Source organism: Elephantulus edwardii, unplaced genomic scaffold (genome assembly GCF_000299155.1).
Source record: "Elephantulus edwardii isolate Elephantulus edwardi_28Jun2011 unplaced genomic scaffold, EleEdw1.0 scaffold00034, whole genome shotgun sequence".
NCBI lineage: Eukaryota > Metazoa > Chordata > Mammalia > Macroscelidea > Macroscelididae > Elephantulus > Elephantulus edwardii.
In genome coordinates this window covers 8,476,076-8,503,399 of record NW_006399784.1, presented here as the reverse complement: position 1 = coordinate 8,503,399, position 27,324 = coordinate 8,476,076, and the positions used below count along the sequence as shown (strand labels likewise).

The 27,324-nt window shown below is 38.0% G+C and overlaps 1 pseudogene; it reads left to right on the top strand.

Annotated features, from left to right (window-relative positions):
* LOC102854234 overlaps positions 1-27,324 on the top strand; it is a 37,805-nt pseudogene that overhangs the window by 2,672 nt on the left and 7,809 nt on the right.

Below are 27,324 nucleotides of genomic sequence, written 5' to 3'. Positions count from 1 at the left end.
ATACATTTTCCTCCTTACATCCCCCTCCCCACCCACCGGCCCCAATTCACTTGGAGGTAAGAGGGTGAAAACCACTTTGGAACAAATGAAGGAAAGAATTGTTTGGAAGAAATATATGATTGAGCATTATTTACATGACAACTGTTCAGAATTAGAGGTGCACAGCAAGGTAGACTGGAGAAGGAGGGAAGAAATTGTCTTTTAGTTTCTTGACTGCTGCTAACACAATAATTGGTTGTGAATGAAAGATGTGGTGTTAGGACTTTTGAGGAAGGCTTTTCTATCCATTTCGTTGGAACCTTCAAACCCCCAAGGGCATGCATCGTCTCCAATTACATCAAATGCAGACATGTGACATGCCATTAATCAGAATTAATCCACATTTGTTAACACCTGTGAGAGTGACAATAGAGAAAGGACTATAGAGAATTTAGTCTGTGGAATTTTTACTTTAGACTGTAGAGAGTCTGTGGCAAAGAAGCTAGACTCATCCAGCAGGAGTCAGGACAAGGGCCCTGGAGGACCTCAAAACCAGGAAAGAAGGAGGAGAGAAAGTAGTACTTGTCCATCAGAGCCAGAGGCTCTTGTGTCAAAAGATTCTGTGCCAGAGGTATTTTGCTATTGACTGAGAAGCTGCCTGCATTACTTGAGGTGCTATATCTTGCTGTTGACAGAAAAGCAATATGAACTAATTGTGTGATTGTGTTTTGTTGTTGGATGGACTGGGACTACTATTTACTAAATCTGGATTTTCACAGTATGATATCCTTTGCCTTTCCCCATCCCCTACCTGTTTCCCTCATAAATTCCACAACTCTGAGTAAAAAGAGATCTTGTAAAATCTCTGGTCACTTGCAAAGAATTCTGGGCCCAGTAATAAGCAGAGTAGGTGCAATAGAGTTTGGGTGCATGTCTAAAACTATAGGAATCAGTTTTACATAGTAGATGTTGTTGATGGTGACAGTTTGGCTTTGTATAGTTAGTTGAGATCAGGCTCAGCCAGCCTTTTATTGCCATGACTCCTTTTACATAAGTAAAATGAAATAATTGATATTTTCCATTTTTTTTCTTCATCTATCATGATTTTGTAAGCAATGAGAAGAAGGCGACAAATTTGGAGGAATACTCATCAATAACCCATACCGTGAAGATAACTCAATTGTGATTGCAGAAAGTAAGGGAGATTTAAAACCCTTACTGAATGTTATGGTTGTTGTTGTTATGTGCCGTTGAGTCGCTTGCGACTCATAGAGAACCTATGTACAACAGCCCTAAACTCTATTCTGTCCTGTGCCAATCTCATTGTCTCCGACCCACTCATCCCAATTACGCCAGGCACCAAATCAATCCATCTCCTAGAGGGCCTTCTCCTCCTGCTCCTGCCCTCCACCCGGTCTTTCCTTACAACATGACCAAAGTATGTCAAACAACGCCTCAGAATTCTTGCCTCCAAGGAGCAGTCTGGTTTAACCCTCTCCAGGATGAACCTGTTTGTTTTCTTAGGGGTCCATGGTACACTCAATACTCTTCTCCAACACCAAAGCTCAAAGGTATCAATTCTACTTCTATATTCCTCAGTCATTGTCCAACTCTCTGACACATAACAAGTGATTGAAAAGATCATGGCCTGTATCAGACGCACCTTAGTCTCCAGAGAGACACCATTGCACTTCAGTACTTTAGAGAGGTCGCTAACAGCAGACATTCCCATCACAATATATCTTTTAATTTCCTGGCTGCTGGTGCCAAGAGTGTTGATTGTAGAGCCAAGCAGACTAAAGCTGTGAACAATCTCAATCTCTTCATCATCCATCCTGATACTGCCAATTGGTCCAGTGGTGAGAATCTTGTCTTCTTGACATTGAACCTCAATCCATATTGAAGGCTCCAGTCCTTGACTCTCAGCAGCAAGTACTTCAGGTCCTCCTCAGTTTCAGAGAGCAGGGTTGTGTCATCTGGATAACCTAGATTGTTGATAGATCTACCAATCCTGATGCTGCATTTCTCCTCATAGAGCCCAGCTTCCTGGATGGATCATCTGTTCTGGTTTTTTTCTGGTTGAAAAGGTATGGAGACAGGACACGTCCCTGGCATATGCCCTTCCCAGTTTTGAACTATGCAGTGTTTTCTTGCTCTGTTCTGATGACTGCCTCTTGGTTGAAATATAGGTTTCACATTAGCATGATCAAGTGGGAGGATATCAAGGGTATCATTCAAGAAGAGTGCAAATGTTCATTACAAAGACAGAAGAGGAAGAAAAGACCAAAATGGATGTCAGAAGAAACTCTGAATATTGCATTGGAGCGCATAGGAGCCAAAGCACAAGGAAAAATTCAAGATACTAAAGAGCTGAATAAAACATTTGAAAAGGCAGAGCAGGATGACAAAGTAAAATATTACATATTACAATGAAATGTGCAAGGAGCTAGAGTCAGAAAATCAAAAGAGCCAAACTGGCTCAGCATTTCTTAAGCTCAAGGAACTGAAGAATAAATTCAAATGTTGAGTTGCTATAATCAAGGATGCTTTAGGCAGAATATTAAATGATCCAGGAAGTATTAAAAGATGGAAAGAATATATTGAGTAATTGTAGCAAAAGAATAGGCACACACAGAAGAATTTAATGAAACAATGAAACAACATATGAGCAATAGCCTATGGTGATGAAGGAAGAAGTTCAAGCTTCTTTGAAGGAAATAGCAAAAGATAAGGCCCCAGGAATAGATGGTATACCAATTGACATATTTTACCTAACAGACGCTCCCCTGGATGTGCTCACTAAGCTGTTTCAAGAAATTTGGAGAACAACCACTTGGCCAATTGACTGGAAGAGATCTATATTTGTTCCCATTCCAAAGAAAGGGGACCCAACAGTGTGGAAACTATAGAGCAATATCGTTGGTCTCACATGCAAGCAAGATTCTACTAAAGATTATCCAAAAATTACTGGAACAGCTTATCAGCAGAGAACTGCCAGAAGTCCAGGCAAGGTTTAAAAGGGGTCGTGGTCCTAGGGATATTGTAGCTAATGTTAGATGGATCTTGGTTGAAAGCAGGGAGTACTAGAAGAATGTATATTTGTGCTTCATTGATTTTGTCAAGGTGTTTGACTGTGTGGAGCATAACAAACTGTGGCTGACTCTGAGAAGAGTGGGAATCCCAGAACACTTGATCATGTTAATGCGAAACTTACTGAATAGGATGATAAATTACAGCCTTCCATATGGGTTTCATCTCAATTTCCGTTTTCTATACATTTCAAAACTATAAGCTTCCATCTGGATTACATTTAAATATTCATTTTTTTTTGTCTCTTTCCTCATCACTGGACCAAGAGCTAACATTGCATTAGATGAGATGGAGAAAAGATTGAAATTGACAGTGATTTCTTCTAATTTGTGTCTACAATCAACATACATGGTAACAGCAGTTAAGAAATCAAGACTCACCACATCGAGAGAATCAGCTGTCAAGATGCTTTCCAAAGTGCAAAATAACAAGGATATCTGTTTGAAGACTAAAGTACAACTGGTCCAAGGCATTGTATTTTTTTTTAAATGTTGTGTTGTTAGTGTCATCGATTCACCTGTGACCAGCAATTCTGAAGCCACCTTTGACCTGAGCCAGTTTTACTGATTGCCACACACCAACTCCCTTTACTCCAATTACTGTACCAATCTATTTCATCTGAGGTCTTCCTCTCCTCTGCCTCATATACTGGTTTACTTACAAAGTTTGTATACGTTGTTTTTCATGGAGACGTAGGTGTGCCTGATATAGGCCGTGGTCTTTGCAATCTCTTGATAAACATCAGAGAGCTGGACATTGACTAGGAAGTATAGAAAGAGAATTGACACCTTTAAGCTGTGGTGTTGGAGAAGAGTGTTGAAAATACCATGACTGCTAAGAAAATGAACAGGTTCATCCTAGAGAGGATTAAATCAGGCTGCTGCTTGGAGGCAAGGATTCTGAAGCTTCACCTGACACACTTTGGACATGTTGCAAGGAGAGACCAGTCCTTGGAGAAGGATGTAATGCTTTGGAGGGTGAAGGGACAGCACCGGAGAGGAAGACCCTCTATGAGGTGGATTGATTCAGGATATGTGTGTGAGATTGGCACAGGCTAGATCAGGGTTTAGGGCTGTTGTACATAGGGTCTCTATGAGTCACAGGTGACTCGACGGTACATAACAACAATAACTATATATATATTTGGAATGGTGCTCAAATTGAAGGCAATCAACAACAACTACACACACACACACACACACACACACATCTATGGATGCTAGGTGAACAGTACCAATAGAATACATCCAAACTCTTCATTGCTGTGTACCTCCTACTTCTACTCAAACATCATTGAGCATACTTCACCATGTGAGCATACTCACTAGCTCCTTTTAAGTCCTCGAAAGTGGCTTTGATTGGCATCAACTTTTCCTTGTCTCAGGGCATTGGAAGTTAAAAGAATTGCTCCAAATTTTAAAAGTCAAAGTCTTTTCTCTCTCTCTTCCCACCCCTTTCCATCTTGCTCGCCTTTCTTTCAAATGTAAATCTCTTGAATAAAAAAAAAAATCCAATGTAAATCTAAAAATCTACTCAAGTACAAATCCCCTCAAAGCTATCAATGATTCATAGTGACCGTATGAACAATACTCTTGAACCCTGACTTATCCTGAACCAATCTCACCATCTGTGAACCACTTGATCCCATTGTTACAGTCGCTGTGTTAATCTAATTCAGTGTTTTCCTCTACTCCACTGATCCTCTACCCTTGTAAGCATGTCTTTCTCCAAAGGTACCCAAAGTATGTGAGTGTTTAAACATTATTGCTTCCAAGGAGCAGCCTTGTTTCATCCTCATAAGACAGACCTAAAAAAAAAAAAAAGAAGAAGACAGACCTATTTGTTCTCTTCACAGTCCATAATATACTCACTACTGTTCTCTAGCACCAGAACTCAAAGGCATGAATTTTTCTTCTATCATCTCGGGGTACTAGATGAGACTTAATATTTCTCCTAGACTAAGTGCCAGTATGAACTACAAAATTCTACTACTATTGCAAACATTTTTAGGGTAAAATTTCCATTTTTTAAAATTGAGATTTTAATGAAAATTTATAAAGAACTTGGATTTCCATTCATTCATTGTTGCTCATTTTCCTCCCTGCCTCCACTCCCCTGAAGTTTGTTATTTTATTTGGAAAATAAATTCTTTAATTGTTATACAGTCCTCCCCACCTCCAGTCCACTTTACTATGTTGCTCTTATTCTGGACTCTTGTCATGCCAATAATACCTAATCATATATTTCTTTTATAAAGTTCTCTCCCTCATCTGTTTCAATGATATACATATTATTTACCCCCTCTTTTCTTAGTCTCAGCCCAACATCTATGTCAGTACTGTTTGATAACAGATGCATTATGCAGCATTTGTCTTTTTTGACTGAGATATTTCACTCAGTATAATGTCCTTCATAGTCATCCATTTTGTATAATAGTTCATGGGTTCTTTGTTTTTCAGTGCTATGAAATATTCCATTGTGTGAATATACCACAGCTTCTCAATCCATTCATTTCTTGATGGGCATTTGGGTTGGTTGTTTCCAACTCTTTACTACTGTGAAAAAAGTAGTAATAAATATGGGTGTGCATATATCTACTTAGGTGGCAGTTCTGGTTTCTTTATAAGGTATGTTCCCAGTAGTGGGATTGCTGGGTCAACTTTATAAAAGGTATTTCTATTTCCAACTTTCTGAGGAAGTACCATACTGTCTTCCATAGTGGTTGTACCCTTTTACACTCCCACCAACAGTGAATAAGAGTTTGAGTTTCTCTGCGACCTCTTCAGTATTTGTTGTTTGCTGCTCTATTGGATTTTGCTATAGTTACTGGGGTGAGATAATATCTCATAGTTGTTTTGATTTGCATCTCTCTTAGAGCTAAGACATATAAATTCTAGATATAAGTCTTTATCAGCATGACATTACTAAATATTTTTTCCCAGTCTATGGCTTCCCTTTTTACCCTGTTGGAGAAGTTTTTGGATGTGCATAGGGATTTGATTCTTAGAAAGTCCCATTCATAAATTTTATCCTCTCCTGGTTGTAGGTTTTTTCAGGATGCTTAGTGCTTCTAGAATTCTTCCAAGCTTTTCTCTAATGAAGTATATAGTTCTTGGTTTTAGTCTTGGGTCCTTAATCCACTTTGAGTTGTTTTTTGTGTATGCAGTGAGTTGTGGATCTTCCTTGAGTTTTCTGTAGATGGTTTTCCATTTTTGCGAACACCATTTGTTATAAAGGTTGTAGTTTCTTCACTTAATTGATTTAATCTCCTTTTTAAAAAAATCAGTTAACCATAAGTAGATGGGCTTATTTCTGGGTTCTCAATTTTATTCCATTGATCTATGTATCTGTCATGGTGCCAGTACCATGCTGTTAGATTTCTCTACAATGACAAAGAGAATATAGGACTGGAGCTAAGAAAAACAATATCCATCACAATAGGTAATCACAAGATTAAATACTTGGGAGAAAATCTAATTAGAAACACAAAAAACTTATTCAAAGAAAATTGCAAAAAATTACTATAAGAAATAAAAAGAGACCTGGAGAAATGGAAGAATATACCTCGCTCATGGATAGGAAGACTCAACAGTGTGAAAATAACAATCCTACCAAAGGCAATCTACATGTTCAACGCAAGTCTAATACAAATACTAATTCCGTTCTTCAATGAGATGGAAAAGACAATCTTCAATTTCATTTGGAATGGAAAGAAACTCTGAACAAGTAAAGTACTCCTTAAAAAGAGAAACAAGGTAGGAGGTATCTCACTGCCTGATTTCAAAATGTTCATTTTTTTGATATTGTTTTTCATGTCATTGATTCGCATGCAACTTATAGATATCTTATGTATAACAACCCTGAACTCTGCCATATCCTGAGTTAGTCTCCGTGGTTCCTACACACCTAACCATATTACCTCAGTTATTCTGTCAATCCATATCATCTGGGGTCTTCCATCCCTTCCAAGCATGCTTTCCTTCTCCTATGACTGGTCCCTCCTGGTCATTTGCCAAAGTATGTGAGATGGGGCTTCAAAATCCTTGCCTCCAAGGAGAAACTTGATTTTATTTTCTCCAATACAGACATGTTTGTTCTCTTAGCAGTAAATGGTATGCTCAATATTCTTCTCCAGCAACACAAGTCAAAGGCATAAATTCTTCATCTGTCATTCTTAGCCATTGTCCAGCTCTCTGATGCATAACAAGTAAATGCAAAACTATGAATCAGTTGCACCTTAATCTCCAGACTGACATCATTGCACTTTAGCAATTTAGAGAGGTCCCTGACAGCAGATTTCCCCATTATTTGGTTTCCTGACTGCTGGTGCCAAGAGTATTGATTGTGGAGCCAAAGAAACTAAAATTGTTAACAACCCCAATCTCTTCTACATTTCTAATGGTACTGCCAAGGGGCTAGTGCTCAGAATCTTTGTATTCTTGATAGTGAGTGTCAATCCATATTGCAGACTACTACAGTCCCGATTTTCTGCATCTAATGCTTCAGCTCCTCCTTAGTTTCAGCAAACAAGGTTGTATAATCTGTGTAACACACGTTGATGAGCATTCTTTCAATCCTAATGCCACATTCCTCCTCCTAAAGCCCAGTCTCCTGACTTATTTGTTCTGCATACATTTAGTAAAGGTTTGGAAATAGGATGCATCCTTGACACATTCCTTTTCTGATTTTGAACTTTGCAGTGTTTCCTTGCTCTATTCTGATGACTGATTCCTAGTCTAAGTAGGTTTCACATGAGTACAATCAGGTTTTCTGGGATTCTCAAGCAATAATTTAACATTCTTTCTATAATTTATAGTATTTCTCATCATTATGGCATCCAGTATTCATTAACACTGAACACATCAAAATCCATTAAATACATCAAGTACATGTTTTCCAGAGTCTACTAAGTATCTTATCATAGCAACATAGTTAAACACACAAAAACTTCAATAGTTTATATGGTATATCTTAATATTACATGTACTCAATTTTCATTTTTATAATAATATTGACACTGTAACATTCACTGTACATCTTTAACCATGTCTTGACATTATAATATAGAAGAAACATTAGTATCTTTCAAGTATATCCAAGCAACCATAAAATTTAATACATTTCATCTTAAACTAGTAAATGCATCTCCGTTTTATATTTCTGGCCTCTGGCATTTAGCTGGATGGTTTTTCCCTTGCTCTGAGACTCTCTCAAGGTATTAACATAATGTTACATTTTCTATACTGCATGACCCATTTATTCATTACACTCTATTTTTTTTTCTCTTTTTTCATTTATTTTTACTCAAACTTTTTTTTTTTTTTTACCTTAGGAAAGGGCATCAGGTTCAACTACCATGCCAGTCCAAGTCACAGATAACAAAACCAGTCTGGTAAGTTTTTTCCCTTTAGTCAATTCCCATTCATGTTGAATAGTATTAGACAGCTACAGCACCAATGAACTATCTCAGCCACTAGGAAAGAGAGTAGCATCCACCTTCAACTTTATTTTTGCAAGACAGCTTGAAGGTACAATCTATCCTATCAGACCACTGGGAATTCTTGCATACAAGATTAAGGGTACTGTAATTGTAATTTGCTCAGATATAATTCCTGCTTCTGGTATACATGGCTATATCTCTGGACCTAAGACTGCACCATCTGACAAAAAGAAAACAATTTCTGATGATGTAGAGAATAACTGTAAAGTACTGCCAGCATCTTCCCCCTACTCCCTTTTCTCCACAGAGGCCTTTAAATGTGAGAATCCTTCCAGTGGTGAACTCCCTTCTGCCCCTCTCATATTGAGTGTAGCCACATACTCCTGAAGGCATGTGGGCCAGTTTTTCATACTCTTATTCCCTCCTGTTTTATATAACACATGTTTCAATTGCTCATTCCAATTCTCTGTCAGATGACTTCTCTGGATAGTAGGCAATATGGAATATCCATTTAATGTGATGTTTCTTGGACTAATTACTACACTGTATGAGCTGAATGTGTGTTCTTTGGTCTGAAAAGATATAGCTTGGTGGCTCAAACTGGTACAGCATCTTTTATTCCAGTCCTTTAATAGTCCCCCCCACCCCTGCCCCATTGGTTACAGGATATGTGAAGCCCAATCCAAAGTGAGTAGCCATTCCTATAAGAATCCATTTATAGCCACTGGTTCCATTGATACAATACAATTGACTTGCCATGTTTGTGCAGGCTCCTCCCCCCAAACCCTCCTGGGATCTTGCCCAAAGCCATCTACAATCTCTTTCACTCTTGCTGGTATGCAGAGCAACTTGTATTGACATTTTGACCTCAGAGAGAAAAAGAGAAATGTGTCTAGTTTCAGTCATCTCCGCATTGTTTCAGCACCAACATGTTCACTCATTTCATGAACCCATTTGACCACCTCAAAGGATTGTACCAACATGTCTACCTGTTGCTTCCAAATACTATGATCCTGACAGGGGGTTCTTTTGATAGATATAATTGACATGTCCAACTCTAATGCTTCCCCTAAATTCTCAAAGTGTTTTCCATAGTTCTTTGCCCCCCTGGGGTTCTTTTATTAGTTATGTTTTCCATCAGTCATTTGCCTGACCTTGTTGTTAAGCCATTAGCCACTACCAATGAATGAATCAGTAAAAATCTGAACCTATGAACTCTCAACATTATCCAATTTCCCAGTCACTGTTGAAAAAGAAAGCATGCAGTTCATCTCATTGTGCTAATATATTTCTGCCTTCCTCAAATAGGGTCTGGCCTGGGCTGTCTCATCTACTAGTCTTAATGTAGCATATTTTCTCATCAGATCTTGCCCATATACACTGGAACTGCCATCTGTGAAGCAAGTAACTCTCTGCCGATCAGCATGTTCTTCATAGGGAACTTGTTGGAGGTTTTGGAGTAGGACTAATGGGAAAAGAGGCTACTTTCTTGTGGATACATTGGGTGCCTCCCTGAATTACCCAAGTGGCTTTTTCGTTTATAAATTATTTCCATTTTACCACAGAACTGTTTGGGGAATGACTTTATTTATTCAAGTGTTTATCCAACATCACACATGACATGATGAGTATTTCAGATCTCTTAACAATCCTATGTTCTTTTGCTACTAAAGCAGTTTCAACCCATGCCCAATGACAGGCAAGTTATTCTATTTCAAATGGTGTACCTAATGCACCAGTATTAGGAAATTTCCTTGTCCAAATGGCCACCACAAGGCAGACATCTTAGGTTGTTGCTATAAATTCCAATCTGCATTAGCACAGGTAAAATTTGAAGGGCAGCTGCCTGGTCAACTGACTAGGAGAGATTCCTATTTGTTCTCATTCCTAATAAAAATGAGCCAAAAAAATGTGGAAGTAATAAAACAATTATTAATATCACAGAAAAACAACATATTTCTGAAGATCATTTAAAAATGACTAATACAGTACATTAAAAAAGAACTGTCAGAAATTCAAGCTGGATTTAGAAGATGCTGTGACACCAGGGTTACCATTGCTGATGTCAGACAGACATTGCCTGAAAGCAGAGAATATCAGAAGAATGTCTTATTGGTGCTTTATTGACTATGCAAAGGCATTTGACTGTGTGAATCATAACAAATTTTGGCTAACATTGAGAAGAATGAGGATCTCAGAACACTTAGTTGTGCTTATGTGAAACGTGTACATACAACAAGGAGCTGCTGTCCTAAGAGAGAAGGGAATATCACATGTTTTAAAATTAAGAAAAAACTTTGTGTCAGAATTGTATGTATCCTATTGCCACACCAACATAATCAGTATGCTGAACAACTAATTTGAAAAGATGGATTCTGTGAAGAACAGAGTAATCCTTGTATGAAGAAGAATGTGCCATCAGAATTGGAGATGATAGAGTCATCAGTAACCTTCATTATACAGATGACACAATCTTACTTGCTGAAAGTGAGGAGAACATAAAGCTCTTGTTGCAGAACATCAAACACCACAATCTTCAATCTGGATTGCACCTCAGAATCAAGAAAACAAAAAATCTTACCACTGGACAAATAAACAATATTTTTATAGATAGAGAAAATATTGAAAATGTCAATGATTTCAGTTTTCTTGGGTCCATAATAAATAAACTTGCTGCCAGTAGTTGGGAGATCAGGAGACATACTGCAATGGGAACATCTTCAACCACGGACCTCTCTAAAATTACTGAGGGGCAATGGTGTTGAGGACTAAAGTATGCTCTTTTAAGTCACTTGCTATGCTGCTGATTGCTGGACAACAAATAGAGAAGACAAGAAAAAATGATATGATATCTTTGAAGATGAGTATTGAATATCCTATGAACTGCCCAAAGAACAAATATATGTGCCTTGAGAGAAGTTCAGCCAGAGTACTCCTTGGAGGCAAGGATGATGAAGATTTGTTGCTAGAAAAGACTATTACTTGGAGAAGGACAGCATGCATGGAAAGGTGAGGGAATAGTGAAAGAGAGAAGACCCTCAACCAAATGGATTGACAGTAACAGTAGTGATGAGTTTGAGTGTGTCAAAATTGTGAGGTTGACATAGGTTAGGACAGGCTTAAGACCTGTTCATAGGGTCTTTATGAGTCATCTTTGACTGGAAGGCACCTAATAACAATAATAATTGTCTTTTAAATGGCATGTATCATGAAGCAGCATAAAAAAATTTTCTTGCCCAGAATCTCAATTGTTGAAGCTCTACCCTTCATGAGCACAGGTGTTAGATAGCTTTAGAATCATGTCTAAATGTGGATCGTAAGGGCCTAGTGGCAAGGAGAGTGAGACTGCCTTCTGTATTTTGGCTATAGTTTTCCAGTATACCCATTTAAAAAGAGTTTTCTTTCAAGTAACTTTATGAATGGGAGCTAGAAATATTCCAAGATGTAACATTTGAGTCCTCCAAAATCCAAAGAGACCAATCAAACATTGTTGTTGCTATTATTAGGTGCTGTCAAGTTAACTCTATGTGAAACAGATCTGAACTCTGTCCTGTTTTGTGCCATACTCACACATTCTGACACATTAGATTCATTGCAGCAGTTATAGTGTCAGTGCACCTAGGCAAGGGTCTTCTTCTCCTTTGCTAACCGTTCACTTTTCTGAGCATCATGTCCCTCTCCAAGAAATAAATAGCCCCTTCTAGCAATATACCTGAAGTATGTAAGGCAAAGCTTCATTATCTTTGCCACCAAAGGGCTCTTTGGCTCTTTATGGGGTGTTTAGCACACTTTTACAATACCACAGCTCAAAGGGATCAATTCTTTTGTCATTCTTATTCATCGCCCAGCTTTCAGATGCATTGCAAGTTATCAGAAAGGTTATGGCCTGAATCAGATGCACCTGAATCCTCAAATTTCCATCATTACTCCTCAATAATGAGGAGAGGTCCCTAACTGCATATTTCCCCACTAGTATATGCCTACTCAAGGGCGTTTATTGTGAATCCAAGTAAGATTAAGTTGTTGACAGTTTCAGTCTTTTCTCTATCTACCGTAATGTTGCCTATAGGTCCAGGTCAAACATTGGACCTCCTACTTTGTTTTGGGAATACGTAATGATACCAAGTGTGCTTAGTTGCCTGTGGAATGTCATAGGTGGCTCCTGCCCAGGTTATTCCCAAGACTTTTACTGTTTCAGAAGGGCTCTAGATATTTTGCTGAATCTATTAACCAACTCCTTTTGGTCATCTAGGCAACCACTGTCTTCAAATAATCCCTAGCCTGTTTTTCATCATCTGATATTGACAGGAAAGTTACAAGTAGACAGATTTTTTTTTTTAATAGAGGTGAGTAGTCTTTGTTGCTGAGGGGCAGCAGGCACTCAGGAGCTCTTGATGGATGGGTCTACTTCCTATTCACCATCAGGTGCTTCTGGCTGTGCAGGTAGTGCTGGCTCTATCAATGGTAACGGGGTAGTACTTATTCTAGTGGATCATTTTCCAGATGCTGCTCAGCAAGACCAAGTACTCTTGTTAATGGCAGACTCAGCATGCTTGTTAATGGTGGTCTGCATGGAGGAAATGGCACGCCTCCCCTTAATCATCACCATTATTGCTTTGCTGTTAGCTACCAGCTCCACACCATAGTCTTATGGTGAATCAGTCCATTGCAGTTGAATGAGTGTGGGCTTTCAAATTACTTGGTTCAAGCCTGTAAGACACCTTTGTCCACCTGATCAACAAGCTGGAGCAGTTACACATGACTATCCATTTCAGGTGGGCAGACATGTGACAGCTATTCTGGCTGGGGCAGCCAGAGAAGAAAGACCTCAGAAAACTTTTTTGTATGCATAGATTTTTTTAAAAAAATGTTATTTATTGATACTATCCTATTTCATTCATACGCATTTTATTCTATGCAATAATTTATGTGCATTGCATTTTATATAATTAGTATTGATTCATTATATTTTTCTCATCTCTTCAAGTCCTCACTGCACCTTACATATTCCTTCAATTCTCCTGAAAGACCCCAAACTAGGGCTTTATCCAGATCAGGCACAACCCCGAGCATCTCACACCAGGTCCACTTGCTGTAAACACAAGAGGCTTTATTGACGAAGCTTCGGGACGACTTGTATCTCACAGAAGAGACAGGGAAGTCGACCCCTAGCCCCAAAAAAACAAGGTAATTTATACTAGGTCTAGGGGTTCTTTGGTGTAGAGATAGCTCATTGGCTCCATGGAAAAGGAGAAGTTCAATTTTAGGTCAGGTGCCTGCTGCTGACGTTAGTTAAAATATGGTTTTTGCCAGTAATTGTTTCTTTGGTTTGTGGTCAGCTAGTTCCTGGAACACAAACATTCACACAAGATCAAAGGTATAGGTTCTTACAATACAGATCAAAGGTATAGGTTTTTACAATACAGATCAAAGGTATGGGTTCTTACAATACTTGGGTCTGGGGACATTATTATTATTTTTTTTAATTTTCCTTTCACTCCATGCTCTTAATAATTTCTGATATCCTAGTTATTTCCTCTTACTTCTTCTAGACTTCTTCTCCCTTTTCCTTTTAAAAGAGTTCTGTGTATCTTGTTCTTATTTATCAATTGCAATAACCATATTGTCATTATCCCTAATCTTCTCCAGGTTTTCTTTTTTTTTAACTGATTCCTTATAGAATATTTTGTGAATGAATTCCATTTCTATTCTTCTTCTCTCCTCCTCCCCTCCTTCTCATCAATATTACACCTATTGTCCCAGTACAGGTCTTATGCAGTGTTAGTCCTTTTGTAACCGAGTTATTTCATTCAGCGTCGTGCTCTCTAGAGTCTCCATAGTGTGTCCTTACACATTACAAATACTTCTTATTTCTTTAGTGTTGCATAGTATCCCCTTGTGTGAAAATGCTAGTTTTTCTATTAATTCATTTGTTCCTGGGCATTTGGGTTGTTTCCATTTTCTTAGATTTCCTGCTATGAACAATAGATTTTCTGCTATGAACATAGGTGTGAACATATGTTTGTGGCTCAGCTCTGGTTTCCTTGTGATATATTCCCAGCAGTGGACTAGATAGATCATATGGGGTTTCTATCTTCAGCTTTTTGAGATAACTCCAACTGCTTTTAGTAGTGCTTGTGCCCAAGCAGTGTATGAGAGCTCCTATGTTTTCTCAGCCTTTCCAACATTTATTCCTTGCTGTCTTGTGTTATCTTGCTACTGCTGTTTTAGGACAGTATTCCATTGTTAATTTGATTTGTATCTCTCTGATTACCAGTAACTTTCAACAATTTTTCATGTATTTGTTGGCAATCCTAATGTGTTCCTTGGTGAAGAGTCTTTTCTTGTCCTTTGCCTATTTTATAATTATCAGTCTTTCATGTGGAATCCCTGTAGTAGTCAGTAAACTTTAGGTTATGAGACCTTTGAAATATCATTGCCTTATTTTTTTTACCAATCTGTTAGCTTACTTTCTACTTTATTGGGGGGGAAAAGTTTTTTATGCTGTGTTGTAGGTTTTAAGATCAAGGAGTGCAATATTTGGGTTTCTTTCTTTTCCAAATATAAAAGGAAATTGTCTTTCCTATCTCTTTGAACACTGAGTTTATTTATATTGGGATTGCTTTGAACATGTAGATTGCTTTTGGTTGGGCTGTATTTTTAACAGTATTGACTAAGCCTATCATAAGCAGGTAATATTTTTCCATCTGGTTAGGTCTCTTATTGTTTCTTATAGTAATGTTTTATAGTTTTTCTCATTAAGGTCATTTTTTGTCTCTAGTTAAGTTTATTCCTAAGTGTTTTTCCTCACTGTTGACTTTATAAATGGTATTGTTTTCTTAGTTTCCTTTTCCGTGCTTTCCTTTTTGCTGTAGTGAAATCCCATTGAATCAGGTGCACCTTTGTCTTCAAATGGATATAATTAATCCTCAAGTAATTTGGAAAGGTTCCTGACTGTAGACTTACCCAGTGCAATAATATTTCTCCTGACCTCTGAAGTGTTGGTACCAAGAGTGTGATTGTGAATCCAAGTAAGATTAAATCATTGTTAATTTCAACTTTCTCCATCTATTATGATGTTGTCTATTGGCCCAATAGTGAAGGTGTTTGTTATCTTAATGTCTAGATGAATGCAATCTATCTTGAAGACTGTAGTCTTTGATCTTTTAAAGCAAGGTTTTAATTCCTCTTTGCTTTCAGTGAGCAAGATTGTGCCATCTATGTAACACTGGTTGTTGTTGAATTTTCCTCCTATCCTGATGCCACTTTTTTCTTCATAGAGTCAAGCTTTTCAAATTATTTGTTCAACATACAGATTAAATAGATACGGAGAATGGATATATCCCTAATGCACATTTCTCTTGAGTTGAAATCATTCAGTGTTCTCTTGCTCTGTTCCGACAACAATTTTTGGTCTAGGGTTAGGTTTCATTGAGTATATTCTTTGATTCTTCTTAATGTTTTTCCTAGTTTTTTATGATCCATACAGTCGAATATGTTCTGGTGGCCTAGTGACAAGAAGCTGCACTGCTATCGCAATGACACATTGTTTGAGGCTATCAGCTGCTCTGTGGGAGCAGGATAGGCAATCTGCTCCTATGCAATTAACTGTCTCTGAAAACCCCCTGGAGGATCAGTTATGAGTCAGTTCCAACTCTATGGCACGCAGCAACAACAACAGTCAAATGCTTTTGAATAGTTAATAAAGCACAAATAGATACTCCTCTGATATTCTCTATTTTCAGACAAAATCCATCTGGTATCAATAATTATATTCTTGGTGCCATAACGTCTTCTAAACTCAGATTGAACTTCTGGTACTCTTTTGTCATTGTATTGTTTTAGCAAATTTTGAATGATCTTTAGCAATATTTTTCTTGCAGGTTATAGGAATGATATTGTTCAATAATTTCCACATTCTGTTGGATTACTTTTCTTATAAAGTATTTAAATGAAGCTAATTAAAGGTGGCGGGGCAGTGAAACCGAGGAATACCATGATGTGAAGAATTCAGTGCTCAAAATGTCTTTCCTAACAACAGACTTTGGGCGGGGATATATAAGTATACCACAATGAGTTTGGCTAGTCTCACCAATCCACAAGAGGATTGGCTAGTCTCACTGTTAAATTGAGCAGACCTTGTAGTTGAATTAGAGAACTTAGCCACCAGCAAAGGAGAAACTCACATGTATTGTGTGTCCTTCAGGCCTTGAGTTTCTTGTGCCAGTAAAAGTAACAGCCATGGTCACCACAACGACGAATAGTGACTTGACATGATATAGAGCAGACCTAGGGACTGCTAAACAATTAACCAGAACTAAGAGACTTTAGTTTGCTTGGCTCCATAGTCAACAGTCTTGGCACCAGCAGCCAGGAAATTAAAAGGCACATTGCCATGGGAAAGTCTGCTGTTAGGGACCTCTCCAAAGTACTGAAGAGCACTGGTGTCTCTCTGGAGACTAAAGTGCATCTGACACAGGCCATGGTCTTCGCAATCACTTGTTATGCATCAGAGAGTTGGACAATAACCAAAGAGGATAGAACGAAAATTGATGCTTTTGAGCTGTGGTGCTGGAGAAGAGTATTGAGAATACCACGGACTGTTAGGAAAACAAACAGATTTGTCCTGGAAAGGGTTAAACCTGGTGGCTCTTTGGAGGCAAGGATTCTGAGGCTCTGTCTAACATACTTTGGACATGTTGTGAGGAGAGACCGGTCCTTAGAGAGGGACATCATACTTGGGAGGGTGGAGGGACAGACAGGAGAGGAAGGCCCTCTATGAGGTGGATTGATTCAGTGACTGGGATAATTGGGATGGGAGTGTCAGAGTCAGTGCGATTGGCACAGGACAGAGCGGAGTTTAGGGCTATTGTACATTGGGTCGCTATGAGTCACAGGCGACTCGACGGCACATAACAAACAACAAGAGACTTTTGGCCAAGTTTGTGTAGGACTTTGGGGAGAAAGCCAATATTGACATGACTGAGACCTTTGTTAACATTGGTCTAAAGCCATTAGGCTCAAGGCAGAGTTGCCCACAAGCACATTTTGGAAGCTGATCTGATGCTGCTGAGAACTTAAACTATCTCTCTGGAGACTAAGGTGCATCTGATACAGGCTATGGTCTTTGCAATCTCTTGTTATACATCAGAGATTTGGACAGTGACTAGGGAGGATAGAAGGAGAATTGATGCCTTTGAGCTGTGGTGCTGGAGAAGAGTATTGAGGGTACCATGGACTTCTAGGAAAACAAGCAGATTCATCCTGGAGAGGGTTAAACTGGGTGGCTCCTTGGAGGCAAGGATCCTGGGGCTTCGTCTGACATACTTTGAACATGTTGTGAGGGACTGATCTTTGGAGAAGGACATCATGCCTGGTATGGTGGAGGGACAGCGCAGGAGGGGAAGGCCCTCTATGAGGTGGATTGATTCAGTGACTAGGATAATTGGGATGGGAGTGTCAGAGACAGTGCGATTGGCACAGGACAAAGCAGAGTTTAGGGCTGTTGTACATAAGGTCATTATGAGTCGCAAGGCACATAACAACAACAACCTGAACTATATAGCCTTTTGACTTCCCCAACATGATTCTATGGGCTCTGCGAGCTATCACATCAGATTTTGTACCCAGTTGTTGGTGCTGAGATATGTAAAAAGAGGTATAGGAGCATAGAGGGCATGTCTGACCTGCTGGGAATTGGTTTTGTGTTGTTAATGTTGTTGATAGGGACAGTTCCACTTTGTGAAACTGGTAAAGATAAGACTGTCTCCATGTAACATTTTCTCTTTTTTCACAAAGAAACTTAACAAGATGGAATGACATAGTAACTATAGCAATGGGTTCAGAGATGATAAGAATGGCAAAGGATAGAACAAAGTTCATGTCTGTTATTCATAGGGTCACTATAAATAGTAGTTGACAGCACATAACAATAACAACAACAGTAATTACTTTAAGCCTCTGATTACTTCTTCAATAAAAGTTTAGTTGTGTATGTGCTTGCTTGTTTGTGGTTTGTTCTGATTAGTATAACATTTGTCTATCAGTTGGCTGTACTGGGATAACTCATTGATTGCTATGCTTTTAGAAGCTATACCCCACCAGTTTCAACTGCCAGAGAGTGACCTATGGTAGACAGGTTTTAGCAAAGCTTCCAGATTAAGACATACTGAGGAGAACAGGATTGGTTACCCATTTCTGATTTAACAAGCCTCTGAAAACCTTATGAATATAATCTTAGAGATAGCATGCAGATTCAAAGTCACTCAAAGCTAGGAGAAACAGCTACAATCATCCTTTAACAATTGGAATGTTCAATATAATGAGTATACACATAGAAAACTAGAAGCTGTAAAAAATGAAGCAGAACTCTTGAAGATTTGCATTCTAGGCATTAGTGAACTGAGATGAACTGGCATGAGCCACTTTTAATTAGACAATCCTAGGGTCACCAATCTTGGCACTAGCATTCAGGAAATAAAAAGACAAATTGTGTTATGAAAGTCTGCTGTCAGAGATCTCTCTATATTGCTAAAAAGAAAAAATGTCAGTCTAGAGAGTAAGGTATCCCTGATCTAGGTCGTAGCCTTTTCATTACTTGATATGCTTCATAGAGCTGCACAATACCTAAAGACGACAGTTGAAGAATTGATGGCTTTATGTTGTGTTTCTGAAGAAGAGTATTGAACATTTCATGGACTGCCAAGAGTAAAAACAGTTTAGACCTTATGAGTATAAAACCAAGTTCTCATGGGAGATGAGAATTTTGAAGCCCTGTCTGACATAATTTGCACTTGTTTCTAGGAGAAACCAGTCCTTGGACAAGGGCATTGTGGAAGAGTAGAAGGTTGGTTCAGGAAAGGAAGAAACTAGATGAGAAAGATTGACAAAGCAACTGAGGTAATGAGGTAGATGTATTGGAGAAAGTGAAATTCGCTTACAATAGAGCAGGGTTCAGAGCCATTGTTCAGAAAGTTACTATGAGTCTCAGGAGACTTGATGACTCATAAACAATAATTATTTACTAGGAATGAAAAATTGGAGAATAATGGGGTTGCATTTATAGTTGAGAAGACAATTACAAGATCTATCCTAAAGTACAATGTTGTGAGGGATATAATACTATGTATACACATACAAGTAATACCTGTTAATATGACTATTATTCAAATATATATACCAATAACTAAAGCTAAAGAGGAAGAAATGGAAGATTTCTACCACAGTTTGCAGCTTCAGACATATTAAAGCATGGAATACTAATTGTATTTAAACAAACAGATGATGTTCTGGACATGTTCACCAAGAAGGAGGATAACTAAAGGAGGACATGGAAGACAACTAAATGACCAACTGGCTGGAAGAGATCAATATTTACTCCTGTTAAAAAAAAAAAAGTGAACCAACAGAGTGTGGAAATTATCATACAATATCACCCAGAAATGACTTGGAAAGTACATTGACAGAGAAGTACCAGAAATACAAGCTGGGTTTAGAAGAGGTCATGGCACTAGAGACATTATTATCAATGTTAGATGGATCTTGACAGAAAGCAAAGAGTACTAGAAGGATATCTACCTGTGTTTTATTGACTATGCAAAGGCATTTGACTGTGTGAATCACAATAAATTATGGGGAACCTTGAGAATAGGAATCCCAGACACTTGATTTTGCTTGTGTGAAACCTATACTTGAACCAGGAAGCAGCCCTCAGAACAAAGTAAGAAAACACTGCATGATCGAAAGTCAGGAAGGGAGTATGTCAAGAATACATCCTGTATCCATACCTTTTCAAACTATATGCAGAACAGATCATTCAGGAGGCTAGGCTTTATGAGGAGGAATACGGCATCAGGAATGGAGGAAGACTCATCAAAAACCTATGTTATACAGATAACATAACCTTGCTTGCTGAAACTGAGGAGAACCTGAAGTGCTTGCTGCAGAAAGTCAAGGACTGTAATCTTCAATATGGATTGAAACTCAACATCAAGAAGACAAAGATTCTCACTACTGAGCCAAATGGCAGCATGGCAATATATGAAGAAGAGACTGAGTTCATTAACAATTATAGCTTGCTCAACTCCCAAATCAACACTCTTGGTACAACCAGTCAAGAAATCAAAGGATGATTTGTATTAGATAAATCTGCTGTCAGGGACCTCTCCAGAGTACTAAATAGCAACAGTGTCAGTCTGAGAACTAAGGTGTACCTGATCCAGGCCAAGGTCTTTGCAAGTACTTGCTATGTATTAGAGAGTTGGACAATGACTAAGGATGATAGAAGAATAGATGACTTCAAACTATGGTTCTGGAAAAGCGACTTAAACTTACCACTCACCACCAAGAAAGCAAATAGGTTTGTGTTGGAAAGGGTGAAACCAAGTTTCTCCTTGGAGGCTAGGCTTTTGAAACTCCATTTCACATACTTTGGGCATGTATCAGGAGAGGCCGATCCTTGGAGAAGAACATCATGATCCAAAGTGTTGTAGGACAGCACAAATGAGGAAGACCCCAGATAAGATGGATTTATATAGTAACTAGGGTAATAGGGGTGGCCAGTGAGACTGGCTCAGGACAGGTCAGGCTTCAGAGCTGTTGTACATAGGATCACTATGAGTCTAAGACAACTTGCCAACACATAACAAACACAACAATCAAGGATTAGATTAATGACTGAAAGGTAAAATGTGGAAACAATAAGGAACTAAACTTTTTGGGAAGTATGATCTTGGTGACAGAAATGAGGCTAGAGGTCAAATTATTGAATTTTTAACATACAGTTTTTATTTTCTTATAAATACTTTATTATGCAATTTTCAGTCTCTGAAAACCTACTGAAGGATCAGCTGTAAGTTGCATCTGACTCAGAGGCAATATATTAATTTTTTAACATCACTGAGGAAAAACAAAAGATAAATAATGTTGGTGTTGGTAGAGTAAAATAAAAAATTATTTTCATTGACTGACTTTTGAGACTTAATGACCCTCCATGGGATTTTTAAGGCTTTAAATCTAAACAACACTGTGTATCATAGAGGAAGAGATTACCCATTTCTTCACTGAAGAGCTACTGAGAAATTTAAACCAGATAAGAAGAAAATAGAAATTTTATATAATTGGATAAATTAGTTTTAAGACTAAAAAAATGTAAAATATCTTTAGTGTATCTCATGTATATACAAATGCATGTCTCTATGTTGTTATGGTTGTTGCTGTGTGCCCTCAAGTCAACTGCACTCATAATGACCTTATGACCAATGGATCTGAACCTTGCTTTGTGCTGTACCATCCTCACATATCCAACACACTTAAGACCATTTGTATAGTCACTGAGTCAATCAATCTTTTTGAAGTTCTTCTTTTTTCATATTAATACCCCAACTTTCCAAGCATGATGGGCTCCTTCTAACAAGATGATCAAAACAAGTGAGATAATGCTTCACCATTCTTGTCTCCAAGCAGCACTCTGCTTTCACTTTCTCCAAGACAGATTTATTTGTTATCTTCCATGGGATATTCATTACTAGTCTCCACTTCCACAACTCTAAGGCATAAATTCTTCTACCTTCCTAGTAATATTCTAACTTTCAGATCCATCCAATATATTTAAGAATACTATAGTTTGGTCAGGCGCACCTCCTTCTTTAAACTGACATAATTTCTCTTAGTACTCTAGAAAGGTCCCTGACTTGTCTCAATTTCCCAATGTGACTCATACCTTGGTTTCATTTTTATATTGGTTTGCATACACATTTATTATACATTGTGTCTCGTATTTCATTAACATTTAGTTTTATAATGGGAATTGTGATATCTTTTTTATTTATTGACTACTAATTTTTTCAATGTGACTCATCTTTTGATTTCTTGACTACTATTAACATAGGGCTATTATCACATACTTTTAAAAAAAAACAAAACAAAAACCAAATAAATGTGTAAGGAGAAAATTCTGTGAGTGTTCCTTGAAGGCAAAGATGATACAGCTGTTTCATATACTTTGGGTATTTTACTAGGATAGGCTAGCCCTTGAAGAGGTGCATCATTCTGGAAGGGTGGACGGTCTTCAAAAGAGAGGAAGACTCTCAACCAGACGGAAAGGCATACTCATTGCTGAAATGGACTCTAGTGTATCAAGAAGTTTGAAGATGGTGCAGGATAGGACAGGGTTCAGATCTGTTGTTCATAGGGTTGCTATGAGTTGTATTCAGCTTGATGGCAGCTAACAACATTTCTGTAGGTGTTGATTGTGGATTGAAATATACGAAATCATTAACAACTTCCGTCTTTTCCTAATCTATCACAATGTTGCATATTGGTCCAGTGGTAAAGATTTTCCTTTTCTTGAGTATAAGTTGTAATTAATATTGAAGGCTGCAGTCTTTGATCTTCTGTAGCAAGTACTTCAAGTCATACTCACATCAGCAAGCAAGGTTGTGTTGTTTGCATAACATAAGCTGTGAATCTTCCTCTGATTCTGATGCCATATTCTTTTTCATACAGTCAAGCTTCTTGAATTAATTGTTCCATGTACAGAGGAGCTAGAAGGAGTACAGAGTCACTGTACAAAAAAAAATATTGACTCAGAAGTTTATGAAACAACATATGATTAAGAGACAGTGGTGATGAAGGAGGAAGTTCAAGCTGCTCTGAAGGAATTGGCAAAAAGCAAGGCTGCAGGAATTGATGGAATACCATTTGACAGAGTTCAACAAACAGATGCTTCCTTGGACATGCCTACCAGGTTATGTCAAGAAATCTGAAGGACAACTATCTGGCCAGTGGACTGGAAGAGATCCATATTTATTCTTATCCTAAAAAAAAAAAAAATTCTATTAAGAGTGTGGTAATTATTGAACAAATTACTAATATCACACAAAATCAAAATCTTACTTAAGATTATTTAAAAAACCCAAATGAAACAATACATTGACAGAGAACTAACAGAAATACAAGTTGGGTTTAGAAGAGACCATGACACTAGAGACATTATCACAAAAGTCAGATGGATCTTGGCTGAAAGTGAAAGTATCAGATGAATGTCTGGGTTTCATTGACTATACAAAGACATTTGATTGTGTAGATAATAACAGAAAACTGTGGCTAACCTTGAGAAGAATGGAAATCCCAGGACACTTGATGCAAAACTATACTTGAACCAGGAGTCAATTGTCGGAACAGAGCCAGAAAACACTGCATGGTTCATATTCAGGAAGGGACTGTGTCAAGGATGTGTCTTGTGTCCATATTTTTTCAATATGTATGCATGACCAATGACGGATCATTTGGGAGACTGGAATTTATAAGGAGAAATGTGACATCAAGTTAGGAAGACTCATCAACAACCTATGTTATGAAAACGACACAACCCTCTTGCTTGCTGAAAGTAAGGAGGATCTGTAGTTTTTATCACAGAAGGTCAAGGACAGTAGTCTTCAATATGGACCAAAGCTCAACATCAAGAAGACAAAGAATCTCACCACTGGACCAATTGGCAGCATCATGATATATGGAGAAAAGATTGACATTTTTAACAGCTTCAGTTTACTTAACTCAATCAAAACTCTTGGCACTAGCAGACAGGAAAAATAAAGATGAATTGCTCTGGGGAGTCTGCTGTCAGGTATCTCTACAAAGTGCTAGCTAAAGAGCAATGATGTCAGTCTAGAGACTAAGGTGTGCTTAATTCAGGCCATAGTCTTTGCAATTACTTGCATCAGAGAACTAGACAATGACTAAGAATGACAGAAGAGAACAAATGCCTTTCAGTTGTAGTTCTAGAAAAGAGTATTGAACACATTATTAACCACCAGGATAATAAATACGTTTGACTTGGTAGGGTGAAACCAAGTTTCTCCTTGGAGTCAAGGATTTTGAAATTCCACCTCACATAGGTTGGGCACGTGACCAGAAAAGACCACTCATTGTAGAAGAACATCATTCTTGGAAAGATGGAGGGGTAGTGCAAGAGAGAAAGACCTATAATGAGATGGACTGACACAGTAAACTGGGGCATTGGGGTTAGGTGTATCAGAGTCATTGAGACTGGCTCAAAATATGGTAGTGTTCAGAGCTATTGTATATAGTGTTGCTATGAGTCACAGGTGACTTGATGGCACATAACAATAACAGAAAGGATCCTTGACTAACACCTTTCTTGATTTTAAGCCATGTAATGCTTCCTTACCTTATTTGGACAACAGCCTCTTGGTGTAGGTATAGGTTTCACGTTAGCACAATTAAGTGTTCTCATATTCCTATTCTTTTTTAAAAAATATTTTATATAGGTTTGCATACAAAAATTGTATACATTGTCTTTCATGCTTTCCTGCATTCACATGTTTTATACAATCATTCCTACATTGTATTTTATAAAATTAGTTGCCTCTGAACTATGCCAACCATTATTCTTTAATGATAGCTATAGTTTGCTGTGATACACAACATCAAATACTTTTGCATGCAGAGAATCAAACACTGTAGCTTTCAATATGGATTTTGTCTCAATGTCAAGAAAACAAAAATTCTTACCTCTGGTTCAATAAGAGACTTCATAATAGATGGAGAAAAGAGCGAAAATGTCAATGACTTCATCTTATTTAAATCCACAGTCAATATTCTTGGTATCATCAGTCAGGAGTCAATGCATTCAATGCCATTATAATTTGGAGAGGTCCTTGACTGAAGAATTTTCCATCTCATCTGGGGTATCAAAATACTGATGGGTTTCAAAATACTGATGGGGTTCATTAATGAAAATATCTGAGTAGCTGATTAAATATTTGCATAAACAAATGAGTAAATAATAGGTGTTATCTGAACAAGTAGATAGTTGATGGCAAGCAATATTTACTCGACCGCAAACAGTAACATTTGACTATGTGAATCATGGCAAATTATGGATAATATTGAAAAATGGGAAGCTCTGGTGGCCTAGTGGTAACAAATTGCCTTGTGATACCAAAAGCATGCAGTTGAAATCCACCATCTCAGTGGGTGCAGGATGGACAATCTCTTCTTGTGTGAATTACTGCCTCTGAAAACACACTGGAGGATGAGCTATGGGTTTATTTCAACTCCACAAAAAACAATAAACAATATCTGAATACATGAATCATGTAAATTTAGAAATAGCTTTGAAAGAATTTTGAATTCCATTGTTCTCATATGAAAGAGCATATAGAATAACAAGCAGTTGTCTAGCTAGGACAAGGGAACATTGCATAGTTTGAAATTAAGAAAAGTTGTATCCTTTTCCCACCCCTATTCATTCTGCATACTAACCAACTAATTCAATAAGGTGAACTATCTGAAGAAGATGAAAATGTTCAATAGATAACATTGTTCGATGGAGAAAGAACTGAAGGAAGATCAAAGAAGAATCAATTCCTGAAAGTTGATGATGTTGGAGACAAGTACTGAAAATCCCATGGAGTGCCAAAACAACTTACAACACCTTTTTGGAGGAAGTGAAACCATATTATTTCTTAGGTGCAAAGATGGTGAACCTCCGCCCCCCCCCTTTTTTTTTCTTCACAGTTTTTGGGTATGTTGTCAGAAGGGGCAAACACTTGGAAAAAAGTGCCAAAAGAATGAACAGGATTTCCATGGAATAAGTGAAAACGGATTGTACTTTAAAGAAAGGATAGTGGAAGTTCATCTAACATACTTTAGATATGTTATCAGGAGGGACTAGTTATTAAAAAAATACATCATACTGGGAAAGGTGGAGGTAAGAAAAAAAGGGAAAGACTCTAAACCAGGTTGATTGATTAGTTTGCTTGGCTCCACAATCAACACTCTTGGTACTAGCAGCCAGGAAATCAAAAGATAATTTGCATTGGGAAATTCTATATCAGGGATCTCTCCAGAGTACTGAAGAACAATGATGTCACTCTGGAGACAAAGGTGCAACTGATGCAGGCCATCGTCTTTGCAATTGCTTGCTATGCATCAAAAAGGAAGAAAATGACTAGAGATGATAGAAAAAAAAATTATGTCTCTGAGCTGTGGTGTTGGAGGAGAGTATTAAATATCTCATGGATTGTCAGGAGAATAAACAGATTTGTCTGAGAGAGGGTGAAACCAGGCTGTTCCTTGGAGGCAAGGATTCCGAAGCTACTTGCAGAGGAACATCATGCTTGGGAGAGTGGAGGGACAGTGCAAGAGAAGAAGGTCCTCGATGAAATGGATTGACTCTGTGACTGAGATAATGGGGATAGGTGTGTCAGAGATGGTAAGATTGGCACAGAATAGAGCAGAGTTCAGAGTTGTTGTACATAGGGTCACTGTGAGTCATGACTTGATGGCACATAAGAGTAACAGCACTGTTTATGTAAACATGGTCACTAAAGAACAACAACAATGTACAGACAATAATTAAGCTTATAGAAGTAAGTTGGTGGTCCTAATTGCATTGAAAATAAGAAATGAAGAACTAAATTGTTGTTTTTATTTACGGTCAAGTTGGAACTGAGCCATAGCTACCCATGTAGCAGGTTTTCAGAGGCATGGGAGAAGATTGTCTTTATGTTTACTGTGAAGCAGCTGGTGGATTCAAACCACATGCCTTTGAATGGGCAACATTATTCCTTACCAGTAAGCCACTGGAAGTCCCTAGTGTAGAATTAGGAGAACTAAAGAAGGAGGTTTGGGAGGACTCAACAGGAAATTCAGATAAAATCAAGAGAGCAGAGTTTAATTGATAAGGACAACAAAGAACACACTGAAAAGTGATAACCAATTGTTGTTGTTGTTGTTGTTGTTATGTGCCTTCAAGTCCCCTGAGACTCATAGCGACCCTATGTACAACA